The 6,566-nt window shown below is 36.2% G+C and overlaps 1 non-coding gene across 1 annotated transcript; it reads left to right on the top strand.

The window, feature by feature from the left end:
- The first annotated feature begins 498 nt into the window (after window positions 1–498).
- On the top strand, window positions 499–605 carry LOC113738310 (small nucleolar RNA R71). The gene has a single exon (XR_003460096.1). It is a non-coding gene; the product is annotated as a small nucleolar RNA R71 (small nucleolar RNA).
- The last annotated feature ends 5,961 nt before the right edge of the window (window positions 606–6,566 follow it).

The following is a 6,566-nucleotide window of genomic DNA, read 5'->3' as shown; positions in this document are numbered from 1 at the left end:
AATCCCGGTGGATTGGTTGGCCTTGGTTGATTTCCTTGACCCTTCCATCCAAAGTTTGGATGATTTCTCCATCCCGGATTGTAAGTATTCGAGTAGGGGTTATTTTGAGCATTACGATTGTAATTATTGACGAATTGTACCTGCTTAGAATCAACACACTCATTAGTATCATGTTCACCTCCACATATAGAACAACATGTTACATGTGCATTAGATGAACTTGGACCAACTCCACCTTGTCTACTTAGCAACTTCATCACATTATTCATTTGAGCACTCAGCATATTGAGAGTGTCCATTTCTATCATACATGCGTGACGTCTTGTATTACCTCTCTCATTGGCCCATTGGTAGTTATTTGCAGCCATTTCTTCTATCAAATTCTGAGCTTCTTGGGGTGATTTACCCATTAAAGCTCCACCTGCAGCTGCATCGATCATAGTTTTAGTAGAAAAAACTAAACCATTATAGAAGGTTTGTATGATTAACCATTCCGGCAGTCCATGATGTGGACATTTCCGAAGCAAATCTCTAAACCTTTCCCATGCCTCATATAATGATTCACCTTCTAATTGACTAAAACTAATGATATCCATTCTAAATTTAGCAGTCTTACCTGGTGGAAAATACTTATTTAAGAATGCTCTTGATAAATCATCCCATCCGGTGAAAGTATTAGGAGCATGAGAGTGTAGCCAAAGTTTGGCCTTATCTCTCAATGAAAATGGAAACAATCTTAGCCTTATAGCATCATCACTAACTCCATTCATTTTAATTGTATCACAAATTTCCAAGAATGTAGCTAAGTGTGTATTAGGATCTTCTACTGCATTACCTCCAAATTGAGATTGTTGAACCATTTGGATAAGTGATGGTTTAATATCAAAATTGTTAGCATTTACCGTATGCCTTGCTATGCTCGTTTGAGATCCTTGTGTTCCTGGTAGAGCAAAATCTCGTAGAACTCGCCTATTTGCTTCGTTTTCTGCCATTTCTTCTTCAAATGGAAGCTCTATTAAGATTTCCTCTATTGGTTGCCAAATCCCTTGTTCCTCTTGCAGTAGTGTGTTCCTCCTTTGTCTATGTAGTGTCCTCTCAATTTCTGGATCGAAAAGTGTAATTTCTCGAGACACCCGGTGCATACACTACAAACAAAAGTAAGAGAAATTTTACAGTTTTAATTCAACAACTTGAATAAAAACAATGAAAATATCTAAATTAATAGAGAATATTAGGCCCTAATATTGCCGCTCCCCGGCAACGGCGCCAAAAACTTGACGGGATTTTTATATCAATGCAAGTTTAATTCCGATTTTACACCCGTTGGACTGCAAGTATACAGGTCGCAATTGTAATGTAGGGTATGTATCGGGTCGATCCCACGAGGAGCAATTGAAACAAGTACTAGACCCTTATTTTTCTCTATTATTTAGACTTACAATGAATTTGAGCAGGGAAAGTTTATTGCTATAATCTACAAATATGATCTGCAAATCTAGTTTAACAAATGCTAAATGCAAATGAAGAATTCTTACTCAAGAAAGACTCTAGGGATGTAAATTCCACTTATGGCATAATCAACACAAATGAATGGATTTACCTCTTGTTATTATTCTTGTTTAACCAGAGATTCATTTCCAAGATTACCAAATCTCATTCTCCTGATGAAATGGTCTAGAGTAGTTCAGTTTTTCCTATTTTCATGGTAAAATACTACCATTACTCTGTTTTCTTTCATGAAATGTTAAGTAATCCACTTAAGTGTATCTCTATTTTCATGAACATACAACTTAAGCTCTACTCATGTGTTTCCATTGTTACTACCAATTCTCATTGAATAATAACACCATAAACATGCTATTGGTGATCAATCAATAACAAGTAATCACAACTACACAAGTAGACAAGTTAATACAAGATATAACAAGTGTAAATCACATTCAATTAGTATTATTTAGCCATAAGTTTCATCTACTCCCTAGATTAAGGAGTTTAGCTACTCATGAATGATTTAACAATCAAACTCACAAGTTTATTAATGCAAAACATCATGAAGTACAGGTACAAGAAAGATAAAAGAAAGCTTAGCCAATTGATGGTGAAGCCCTCCAATTCCTGCTATGTTCTTGCACAAGATGGTTACAAGTGAAAACTCCAAATGCTTCTCCAAGAACTCTTAGCTAGAGAGAAAACTTGTTACAAGAAGGAAAACTAGCTACGTATGGTAATCCTCGCTCCTCCTCTGTGTTTCTGCATAAAAAATGGTAGAAATTCCATTCCTCTCACTTCATAATTTCCTCCATTCAGATTTTGTAAAAAGAAGTCAAAGATATGATGTTTCTTTTTTGTCTACACTCATTTGGTCTTCTCTTTTGTTGCAGAAGCATGTGCCACCGATTTCTGTCCCTCAAAATAGCTGGAAAAGTTGTGAGAAAGATAAAGAAAAACAGCTGTGCCACTTGCTGAGGATAGAGGCAGATCCGAGCCTCGGATCCGAGGGCTGAAACTTGATCCGAACTTGGATCAGTAGATCCGAGGACTTCCCATGATGGATCCGAGGTCGGATCGTCCTGACCTTGGATACACTCCGCCAGAAGTACAGACGAGGGGTCGGATCCATCTTGTACACACGGATCCGGGCTCGGATCCGTGTTGAGCAATTTTTCAGTTTTTCACTTCTTCCCTTTTTTCTACATTTTTGCTCCCAATTTCTTGTGTACTTTATCCTCTGGATGACCCTTACATTTCTTTCAGCTTGTGTATGAATTTCATACATCAATTACCTTCACAATTTCACAAAATTAACGCATTAATCCACTCATTTATCAATTTTTTGAACCCTTAAACAATCTTTAAGCAATTATCACCAAAAGAGTTCAAATATGGCTTTAATCTTCTAAAAACATACCAAAAATTCATGCCAAATTTGTACAAAATGTACGTTAAATATTCACTTATCAACAATTATAATTTCTTTTTATTTGAAAGCAATTTATGGTGTAATGAATTTAAGCCATAATTTTATAGATTGGTCTAGACTGTGCTTGCACATTCTGGTTCCTTCTAGTTTCTTGAAATAAAATGTTTGTTTCCTGCATCATTCAACCCCGTGAAGTCTCTGTCAACGCTATAATAAATATGATGGGAGCAAGTCATGCAGCGTCTTACGTGCTGTAGCAGGAAGTTTGACGTCTAGCAGAATTGCAACTTGGAACTATTAATGGAATTTGTTTGTCTGAATCGCATTGGACGCGTCAAACTAAATTGCAACTTGGCTTACAAATTGTACATTGTAGGACATTAATTTCTTTTTCTTTTTTCGTTATCAAAGAACAAATATACATACGTTTTCGAGCAAAATGTTAAGTGCCAAAATAGACAAATTTGGCATTGATTGAAAAGTCGAGGAGAACTCGTGAAGGATTTATATTAAGTGCTGAATTGGATGAACTTGTCTTATATTTCTAAGGTCCACTGCTTATGTGACATTCAGAAACTATCTTTGTCAAATGCCAAATTTGACCATTTCAAGAGCACATAAGGGTTCATGTATTCCTACATCCTCTCCCTAAAAAAAATTGCTTCGAATTTTCCTGTATTTGAGGACACTGTCACTTATTTGTCCGGTTGGATATGATGAGTGTGCCTTGGAATTGAACCATGTAGGTTGAGCAACGAAAAAAATGCTATGAGGCACAGTATAAGGGGTAGACCTCAATTGCAAATGACACAATAGTACTTAAGTCTGACAGTCATTTTAGTTTTCTTTTTGGGGTAAAATAAAGATGAATAAAAGTAAATAATATCCCTACAAAGTAATTAGTTTAGTACAGTCATCCCAAGGAGGGTGACTCCGCTCAAGTCATTTAGTAGTTACCCAATAAGCAAGCTTAAAGAGCATTGACAATTAGTTATATATTCCTAGACAATTCTTACTTTTTTTTTTAACTTTGTTTGCGAATTTTATAAGTTCCTATTCTTTAACAGAACCAAATCCTATTGGTAGAGCTGGATAGATATGGGTTCATTCTCCTTTTGGTGGAAGAAAACTTCCATAGATTCACTGAACGACGTCATATTCCTAATTTTTGTAAATTGACGGAGTACAAACAAAGTTCTAACAAGGCTTTCTTTCGTTTTATCTTTTGCTTCTTTGATGATAAATCATTATAATATCATTAGTTATTATCGTTGCATTGTAATTAAATAAAAACTTTAAAAAACTTATATGCAAAGTGCTCTTTAGGATTTGGATGGAATCCAAAAAACCCTCTAATTCCGTCCTTGGTCAAGACCCTGTCGCGGACAAGCTTAAATTTTTCAGAGTTATTTGCAAACTTGTAAGCATGGGGCATGATCAATCCTTGATTTCTTTCCATGGATGGATCCTTTCACTTAAAAGAAGTAGGGTACATTGCCTGTATCTTTCCTTTGGGTAGGCAACTTCTAGTATGCCTCTCTTGGTTGCTATGTACAATGAGTTTTAGCTCAAAATTATCCATCACTAGAGAAAGTCAACTCTCGAACTTACTACGGATAAGACATGTAAACGGTGGGGTTTCATGCATACGCTACTTGGGTCAATGCTGTCGACATTTTAACATCTCTACCGACGGCTGTTGGAGGCAATTTACGAGCTAAACCATGAGCGTTAGAAGTCTGGAAGATTTTACTTCTTCCAGCTACACATGTACCTTGCCTTATTTAGTGTTCTAATGTACTTGTTTGATTGTTTCCTAGCAGAATTATATAAATTTGTGTCTACTTATATTAAGATCATGGGTTGTGTATTGATAGGTTTTACTCTCTTTTAAGAGATTCTTCTCTCCGATTTGGCAATTGGAATATGCATAGAACTGCTATTGTGGCTTGTAATTCAAATTCAAGGGACGAATTAAATTAACCATCTATTGGTTAAAAAAGACAAGACATAAATGCGATACTAATTTATGCCACAAGAAATTTAAAGTACATGGTTTGCAATACTACATGGTACTTGTCCATTGTAAAAGCTAGTGGTTTTCAACATATTTTAGGACTTATTGTTTCCTTTTTTTAATAAGCTGAAGATTTTGAATTTAATCTCTCATACTTACAATTCCTAACGCTTTGCCACCTAACCTAATTTTCCATCTACTTATTGCTTTTGTGATGCAAATGCCACTTTTCTTGGATCCATTCATGAATCACCAAATTTGACCTTTTTTTCTATTTGAATTTTTTCTTACTCAATAATATGTTTGACATTCTAGTTGCAATAAACGTAATCAATGTCACTTCAAAGTCTAAATTGATTGACAAGAATATCTCAACATATTCTTGCATATAGGACGTCAACGTTATCCCCTCCCTGATGGTCAATTTGTATCTCTTAAGACATAGAAGAGAATAGAGTAAATGCTCTTGGCATATGTGTCTATTTCTTTAGTTGCCTTAAAAGGGTTTGCAATTTATGATATTATGGAGTTTGTGCTAATCATGGTAATATTCTCTTTAACGCCCAACCACATCCTGGGCCGATGCCATGACCCATTTGACGGCCAGTGGCAAACAATTTCCTATAAATAGAGGTCTATCTACACAAGCTTTCTCATCCTCCTAAAATAAAGTTTGATTACATAAAATACTTTGAGCAAAAATGAGTTCCATGAAAATTCTTTTCTTTTGCATTTCCTTGGCTTTAGTTCTAATGATTACCTCGCAGGTGGCTGCTAGGGAATTGGTCGAGACTTCCAATTCAGTTGACAATTGTAAGAATTTATTCTCCAATTCAAATTCCAACTTGTCTTACCTATCTAGGTTTTTGTGTAGCATATGTTAATTTACATCTTTGGACCACAGAATTTAACATTTCAATTTATGTATATAATTTCGGTTGTACATGTGATGGGCCGGAGTACTAAGAAACATAGCTGACCTTTAGATACACCCTCTATAAGCCCTTCCTGAAGCGGACTTGGGGGGTAATACTGGTTAATATATGTGTTCTTTATTTCTCAACTCATTTAATTTTCCTTCTAGTTACACTGGTTGATACGAACGTCGCTAACTTGTGATGAAACCCGCAAGAGACAAGCGCACAGGATCTAGAGGGACGGAACATGTTTGGGGTTGATGGAACCTTGACCCGTTAATCACGTGGCTAACGAACCGTGGTATAGCGTAGAAGACGCCACAATCTAGTGCGAATCTAGATTGATAAGTCAACTCGAAGATCCTAGGGATTTAATCTAAGAACTTCAAGAAAAGCTTACAAGAAGCCAAAGAGAGAACTCTCAATTTTGTATTAACGTAATCTATCTCAAAGTACGGAACTTAGGCTAATATATATAGCCTTACAATAAGAAACCCTAATGTGAATTGGAAAAAGACTAAAATATGATGAAATAGTTGGGCAGAACGCAGGTGCTTATAAAGCATGCCCACGCCTTATAGTGACGCGGCTGTGGCGACTTAATTAAATGGCAGAAAACATAAGCGTGCCCACGCCTTATTGGCCGTGGCCTTTAGACAAGGTCTCCTTCATCGAGCGAAGCTTCTATCAAGGTAACTTGCCTTTCTTCCTC

This window comes from Coffea arabica, chromosome 3e, assembly GCF_036785885.1.
Source record: "Coffea arabica cultivar ET-39 chromosome 3e, Coffea Arabica ET-39 HiFi, whole genome shotgun sequence".
NCBI lineage: Eukaryota > Viridiplantae > Streptophyta > Magnoliopsida > Gentianales > Rubiaceae > Coffea > Coffea arabica.
The sequence above is the reverse complement of the archived record's forward strand: the minus strand, read 5'-3'. Positions and strand labels throughout refer to the sequence as shown.